Below are 7,933 nucleotides of genomic sequence, written 5' to 3'. Positions count from 1 at the left end.
ACTAAAGTGTCACTCCCTTCCAAAGAAATCAACACTTCCAGAGCTCTTGATTCGATACACATGGATCTCTGTGGTCCTACTAGAACAACAAACATTTGTGGAAGTAAGTATTTTATGCTACTCATTGATGATTTCAGTAGAATGGTGTGGGTTTACTTTCTGAAAGAGAAATATGATGCTATACACACTTTATTAAGTTTGTGAGTCTTGTTGAGAATGAAAAGGGTTGTACTGTAAATAGACTTAGGTCTAATTTTGGTTCTGAATTTACAATGAGAGAATTTGAAAGCTATTATGATATAAAGGGTATCAAGAAAGAGTTCTTAACTGTTACTAATCCTCAACAAAATGGGGTTGTGGAAAGGAAAAATAGGACTATTCAGGAAATAGGGAGAACTATGTTACTTGAAAAAGGTCTTGGAAAGGGATTTTGGGCTGAAGCTGTTAGTGCTGCAGTGTATATCATCAACAGGGTGCTTCTCAGACTTAATTAAACTAAAACTCCTTTTAAACTATGGTATGGAATGCCTGCACCAGTTTATTACTTTAAAGTGTTTGGCATCAGATGTTTTATTCTCAATCATATAAATAACTTAGGGAAATTTGACTTTAAGGCTGATGAAGGGATTTTCTTGGGATACTCTATCAAAAGCAAGGCTTACAAATGTTACAATCTCAGATCCTCCAAGGTTGATGAATCAATCTATGTTAAATTTGATGAAAATCCTCAATCCAGTATCAATGATGGCAGTTGTTCTATACCAGGATCAACAGAAGCCAGTCCATCTCATTCAGTTCAAGGGTTAAATGAAGCTGTTAAATTCACTTCAGAGCTTGATACTCAAAGGGAAGTCATTTATCCAGAATTACAGAAACAAGTTCAAGCTGAAAACATCATTGGTTCCCCTCAAGTTGATGTTCAAACAAGAAACAAGAAGAGACTCACTGAATTAGAAGCTAAAGATGGTGAAGAATATAGTCATTTTGCAATGTTATCTTCAATTGAACCAAAGTCTTATTCTGAAGCACAGAAAAGTGAAGATTGGATTGTTGCTATTAAAGAAGAACTTGACCAAATTCACCAAAATGAAACTTGGACATTGATTCCTAGACCTGCAGCTAAGAATGTCATTGGTTCCAAATGGATTTATAGAAATAAGTTGGATGAAAAAGGCACAGTTATCAGAAACAAAGCTAGACTGACATGTAAAGGATATTCTCAACAAGCTGGTATTAATTATGATGAAACTTTTGCCCCAGCTGGTAGGATGGAATCTATTAGAATGCTCTTGTCCTTTGCTTGTTATAAACAAGTCAAAGTTTATCATATGGATGTTAAGTCTGCCTTTTTGATTGGAGATTTAAATGAAAGAGTGTACTTGGAATAACCTAAAGGCTTTGAAGATCCTAAGTATCCCTCTTATGTTTTCAAGTTAAATAAGGCCCTGTATGGTCTTAAACAGGCTCCCAGGGCATAGTATGAAAAGCTACATCAGTTCTTGGTTGAACAAGGTTTTTATAGAGGAAAACTAGATAACACTCTTTATGTCAAAATTCATCAAGATCAGTTTCTTATTCCTCAAGTTTATGTTGATGATATCACGTTTTGTTGCTCAGATACTTCTTTAGCCTCAGAGTTTGCCAATTCAATGAAGACCAGATTTGAAATGTCACTTTTGGGAACTCTCAGATACTTCTTAGGCCTTCATATCAATCAAACATCCAAAGGGATTTTCATTTCTCAACAAAAGTATGCCTCTGAGCTACTTAAAAAATTCAATATAGATGATTATAAGCCTGTTTCAACTCCACTGTGTCCTAATACGAAGCTATCTCTTGAGTGTACCACAGAACCTGTCCCCTCTACTCTTTACAGGTCTATCATTGAAAGTCTATTGTACCTTACAGCTTCAAGACCTGATATTATGTATTATGTGGGCTTGGTAGCTAGATTTCAGAGCAATTCAAGAATCTCTCATCTTCAAGATGCTAAAAGAATTCTTAGATATGTTAAGGGAACTATCTCCTATGGTCTACATTACATTTTCTCACCCACATTGCCTATTACATATTTTTTAGATACTGATTGGGGTGGATCCTTACCTTACAGAAAGAGTACATTAGGCTGTTGTTATCTCCTAGGCTCAAATTTGGTCTCTTGGTTAAGCAAGAAGCAATTTACTGTCTCTTTATCTACTTCAAAAGCTGAATACATAGTTGCTTCTCAGGCTGGTTCATAACTTTTTTGGATGAAAACTTCTCTTGCAGATCTTGGTCTTCAATTTTCAGGTCCTAAGCTTTATTGTGATAATCAAAGTGCAATTGCAATCAATAAGAATCCCACACTTCACTAGAAGAGCAAACATATTGATATCAAGTATCATTTTCTCAGAGATAAAGTTCAAAAAGGTCTTATTGACATTACCTATTTACCTACTGAAGATCAACTTGTAAATATCATGACTAAACCTCTTCTCCCTCAGAGATTTTCAACCCTTAGAGATCTTCTTAGGGTTGTTCAACCACCTTTCACTACAACAGTTTCATCTTTTACCAGCGCTCAAAAATGCAGGTAAAAGCCTTAAAAAGTGCTGGTAATTGAATTACCAGCGCTTCTGAAAAAGCGCTGGTAAATCCATTGTCGGTAGGGCTTTACCAGCGCTTCTAGAAAAGCGCTGGCATAAGTTATTTACCAGAACTTTTTGAAAAAGCGCTGGTAAAGGGTCACCATTTTTTTGTTTTTTTTTTAAAAAAAAAAAAAGAAACCCACCAGCGCTCCTTAAGGAGCGCTGGGGATTACCATTTTTTTTTTGTTTTTTTTATTTGGTGGTGGTTTTGGTTTTGGTTTTGGTTTTTTTTTTTCTTTTCCTAAAGAAACCCATTTATAATATATGTTTATATATAAAAACAATTATCATCCAAATGTCTACCGATTAACCTGCCAAATACGAAAATAACATCCAAATTGCATGTCTACTAATATATAATGTTGTACTGAACACCAAGTTTTTACAAAAGAACTATACACAAAATGAAAAGAATTTTTCACAAAAGTAGTAAACACAACCACGACCCCATCTTCAAACTTTCTTTGTTCTAGCTTTAACTTTATCTTCAAACTTTTCTAAAAACACTTCTTTTTCAGAACTGTTCGCCCTTACAATGTACACCTGGAAAGAGAAATTGAATTAATATGACATGTTTGTGCCAAACCATCTGATAGCTTCATTCAAAGATTGGTAAAACAAATATACACAAGGGACATTATTAGAAAAATTACCTCTAATCAACGGGCAGAAGTGCAATCTCAATTTCTTGGAGTGATTTTCCTTTTGTTTCCATCACATTCCTCTTCACAAAAACCACAGCTATCAAGCAAAAGGTAGTGAAGATTGTGTAGAGAACTTGTGCCCCAAGTTACTCCAGCAGGCGCAGAAACAACAAACCAACAAAAAAATTTATTAACCGTTGAAGATGACAATTTTTATAAGCAAGGAATAATCAGAAGTTCAAGATATTGAAAAAGACACAGAATTCATCCAAACCATATGCGTCATCAAGCTATAAATAAAAGAGTAAATTAAGAACTTGCAGATTTAGCTAAATTAAGAACTTGGTTACAAGGTTATAAATTAAGAAGGTTACAAGGTTATATTATTATTTTTATATAAACTATCTTTATGTTATTAATAGGATAACAGGTCTAATATTAATTTGTTTTGAATATACATATTTTTACTTTTTAAATAAAAGTAATATAAGAAAATAAATAAATAATCTTCTAGGACATTTAGGGAGAGATATTTACCATAAAATAATTGCAAATTTTTCACTCTAACATTGCAAACCTCATTTCTACTCTACTCCATTTTTTTTCATTAGGATTTGAGTTGATATCTCTTACCAGGTTATAGTAGACAAACAAGGCAAGTTCTAGTAGAGAACTTGGGGTTCATCTAATTTCAACTTTGGAAATCTAACCTGGGTTTTCTAAAATGTTTTATAGATGTCAAACATGTTCCGGTAAAATGCAACACCAAAAGAAATTGAGTAATGATATAAAAACCGATTGATTTATGTTGACATTCCTATGAAATAGAGTCCAACAAGGAACTATTATAGTTTCTCACACAGTGGTACCTACTGGCTTGCAAGTCTTAGCCCAATGTCTAAAACCTTATCCATTCATCCCACTAAATCTCTCTCTCTCTCTCTCTCTCACACACACACACAGTGTCTGCAGGTAGCATGATGTTTATATACTCAAAACTCTTTCTAGCCTGGCGAGGAAAGCTATAGCATTCACTGAGGTGTTTGCTGAACAATTTGTATTAAAGAGTAAAACATGAACCTTCATCTGAAATACAATCTTTACTAAAACATACGTCGCAAAAATGCATTAATAGGTTATCGTGGTTGGTTCTTTCCTACTGCCGTGCTTTAGGTTTATTCATAAATGATGCGGAAATTCATTGAACAACAGAAAAACATATAAATAGCATAATCATAAATTGAACTGAATTGCAAAAAGAGATCGACCAACAGGGGCGGAGCCAGGATTCAATGTAAGGGGGGGCCGGAGTGTGCAACATTGTGGAACAAAGACGTAGCTCGCATTTATCAAGTAAAAATGATATATCCTCATTAACTTCACTAACTAAAACCAACAAGAACAACAAATTATTCCTAAATTTTTTTTGGAAGATTGTAAAAAAACATGGTATTTACACCATGTTGGTTTTTATTTAATAAATAATAACTTCAAAAGATTTTGAGTTTTATCTGTGTTTAAAACTAATACTGGTATATGACATGGTGTAAGTATATAACTATTTATTGCATCAGTTCTAACTTCTGAGGGTTAAACATATGATATGCATAATTGATATATAAACAAAAATAGCCTGAAGCACTTTCCCAAAAAAAAAAAAAAAAAAACAGCCTGAAGCAAGGCCTGAAATAGGGTAGCGTGCATTCATGAATAATGTAAACTTCAAGTCCTTTAGCATAAAAAGTTGTTTCTAATTTGTGCATCAAAGACATGGAATGGAATCAAGATATATATATAATATATTAAATAGTTCCAGGCAAGAATTTGTTGTTGACAAAAAGAACATACTTCTCTGTTCATATAAAAGAGATCATCATGGTTTTGATTTGTAGTTCAATTCCCCTCAAATGTGTAACTCTCTCTCACTGGAAAACCACAAGAAAAAATAAAAATCAGACCAGACATAGCTCACATTTAGAGCTTAGATGTTGAATTTCAGAATAAAAATTGGAAAAGAATTCCATCGAAAGGAGAAATAAAGCAAAATTAACCCTTCCTTCAGAAATTTTCAAACATGAACTCATATATATATTTATATGAATGACAGGGGAAAAATGCTTACCCGAAAGATAGAGAGAAGAGTAAAGGAATGAAAAGAAAAAATCCGAGAGAGAGACCAACCCGAGAATGATGAGATGACGGCTTGAGATTCGCCGGAGAAGATGACCGAAAATTGCAGCAGTGGATAGCGGCGAGATGAGAATGTTATCTCCTTGGCTGAGGGTCGGCCGGAGAAGAAGCCAATGGAGAAGAGATGAGATCGAGAGCGAGAGGCCGAGGTTTGGCCAGAGATCTCACCGAAAAACCCATAGCAGAGAGCTCGAACAAAGAGAGAGGGATTGGCTTCAGTGGTGGTGTGAGGATATGGGGTGGAGTGATGGTGGTGGCTGTGGTGCAATAGGTTGAGAACGAGAATAGTGATGGAGGCGATTGGGGAGTTGCAGAGAGAAGAAGAGGGGGCAAGTTCAGAGTTGAGACCGAGAATAGAGATCTGGCGAATGGGAGGCTGAAGAGAAACCTAGGGATCGGATGAGATAAGGTTAGAAAAAATAAATGGAAAATTAAAAAAATAAAAAAGTGAAATAATGTTAAAGCGCCAATTTTTCCCGCATTCAATTTCACACTATTAGCCCTACACCAACGCTCCTACTAAGAGCGCTGGTGTTAGTTCACCTATACTAGCGCTTTTTAAAAGAGCGCTGATACGAAAAAAAATAAAAAAGTGAAATAATGTTAAAGTGCCAATTTTTCCCGCATTAAATTTCACACTATTAGCCCTATACCAGCGCTCCTACTAAGAGCGCTGGTGTTAGTTCACCTATACCAGCGCTTTTTAAAAGAGCGCTAGTACGATTGCACCTATACCAGCGCTCGTTAAAAAGCACTGCTATGATTACACCTATACCAGCGCTTTTTAAAAAAGTGCTGGTACGATTGCACCTATACCAGCGGAGCGCTGGTAAAACCCTAATATGGTGTAGTGTTTCTAAGCTTATTATTGTTGGTCCTTCTCACATTTTGTCCTTCAATGTCAAAAAGGAGGAGAGATGACTGAAATAAGGGTAGTTTTTCAGCTATTCCTTTTATTTGGTGTTGTTTTTTACTATGCTTGTTGTGTTTCAGCATCACTATGGTTAAATTTGTTTCACTGAGATCTTATTTCATGTTGAAGTTTTTGTCATTAAAGGCAAAAGGGGGAGATTGTTGGTCCTAAGGTCCCTTAAACACTGTTTACCTCTTTAATGTCAAAAACATGTTTTTCAGTGGCTTCAAGGGGGTTATTTTTCTTCATTGTTGTTTGAAATAAGGTGCAAGGATAGTATGGTCATTTCATTTTCAGTGACATATCCTATTCATTGGCCTCAGTGTGTGTACCACATTGTAATTATCTGTTTTAGCTTAATTTTGGTGTGTCTCGAACCAAAGCATGCAAAAGTGTGTAGTGCGGCCAAGTTTAAATTTAGAGATTCCCACTACCACTTTTAACTAAAAATATAGCTAGGGCGAGTAGGGATCGTCCCAAGGGAAATTGAGTGTATTTTGCTTAGAAATCAAGGTCGGATTAGCAAGTCGAGTGATCAAAGATGTTTTGATTGGTTGATTAAACTACAATATCAACTAAATGAATACAAAGTAAAACAATTGAAATAGAGTAAAATGTAGAGAATATAAGAGAGGGATCTCGGGACTTAGAGGTTACCACTAAACATCACCTTCCTAGATACTCAATGTGTAATGAATGAGGGGGGTTATGTGTTGCAATAAAGTGTGTGTCATTGATTGAATCAACAAACATGGATGACTAATTAACTATACATTGTCTAAACAAACTAGTGAATACTATAACATATCAAATTAAGCCATTATTCCTTCCTTTAAGTCCATAATCAATACACATTATCAAATTAGAGAAATATACTACTTGCACTCATAAGCATGGAACATCAAACAACAAGCATGGATTGTCCTCCCATCTAAGAAAGTAAGGCAACTACTCTACAACTAAGCTAGGGACATGAAAATTAAACTAATTAAACTAAGGAAGAGGCACAATCCATCAAGAAATAAGTATAAACCATCAAACAAACCATAAGAGTATTCCATTAAAGCACTATGCCTTGACCATCTCTAGATTCATAGCATCAACACACATAGACATGCATCAATATCACAAATCCTAGAGATAAACACATGAACATCTATTCTAGCATACATAGACATATGAATAGAATGAAATGATCAATTAGAAGTATTAAACTACACAAATCATTGTAGAAACAAGATTCATATATAAATCAAATGTCAATACAAGAATTACAACACAAATCTCCTCAAAATACAAAACATCAAAGTCTAGGAGGCACGCTTAGGACTATCTCTAGCCCCAAGAGAATGGTTTAGCCACTTATTGATGTAGTTATCCAACCCTCAAGGGCCATCTCCATGGTAGGAATAATCTTCTTCTCCTTGATGGAAACCCTAGATGAGTGGAAGAACACCCCAAATGGTGTGTGTCTTTCTAATCTCTAGACTCTTCCAACCTCTCTCTTGTGTATATGGTTCCTTTCTCTAAGATTGTATATTGTGTAAAAATGGCTCAAA

General features: G+C 35.1%; 1 long non-coding RNA gene across 2 annotated transcripts; it reads right to left on the bottom strand.

The window, feature by feature from the left end:
* Positions 1-2,946: 2,946 nt before the first annotated feature.
* Positions 2,947-5,899, bottom strand: LOC132267340 (uncharacterized). 2 transcript variants are annotated; one of them, XR_009468981.1, is made up of 3 exons: positions 5,394-5,899; positions 3,281-5,196; positions 2,947-3,170 (listed from the first exon to the last, which is right to left on the bottom strand). It is a non-coding gene; the product is annotated as an uncharacterized LOC132267340 (long non-coding RNA). The 2 variants fall into 2 exon arrangements; XR_009468980.1 differs by having other exon boundaries at positions 5,453-5,897.
* Between the last annotated feature and the right edge of the window lie 2,034 nt (positions 5,900-7,933).

This window comes from Cornus florida, unplaced genomic scaffold, assembly GCF_030987335.1.
Source record: "Cornus florida cultivar Cherokee Brave unplaced genomic scaffold, ASM3098733v1 CherokeeBrave_3.0.0_Hap2_Chr07, whole genome shotgun sequence".
In the NCBI taxonomy this organism is placed as follows: Eukaryota; Viridiplantae; Streptophyta; class Magnoliopsida; order Cornales; family Cornaceae; genus Cornus; species Cornus florida.
This window is presented reverse-complemented; position numbering and strand designations above follow the sequence as displayed.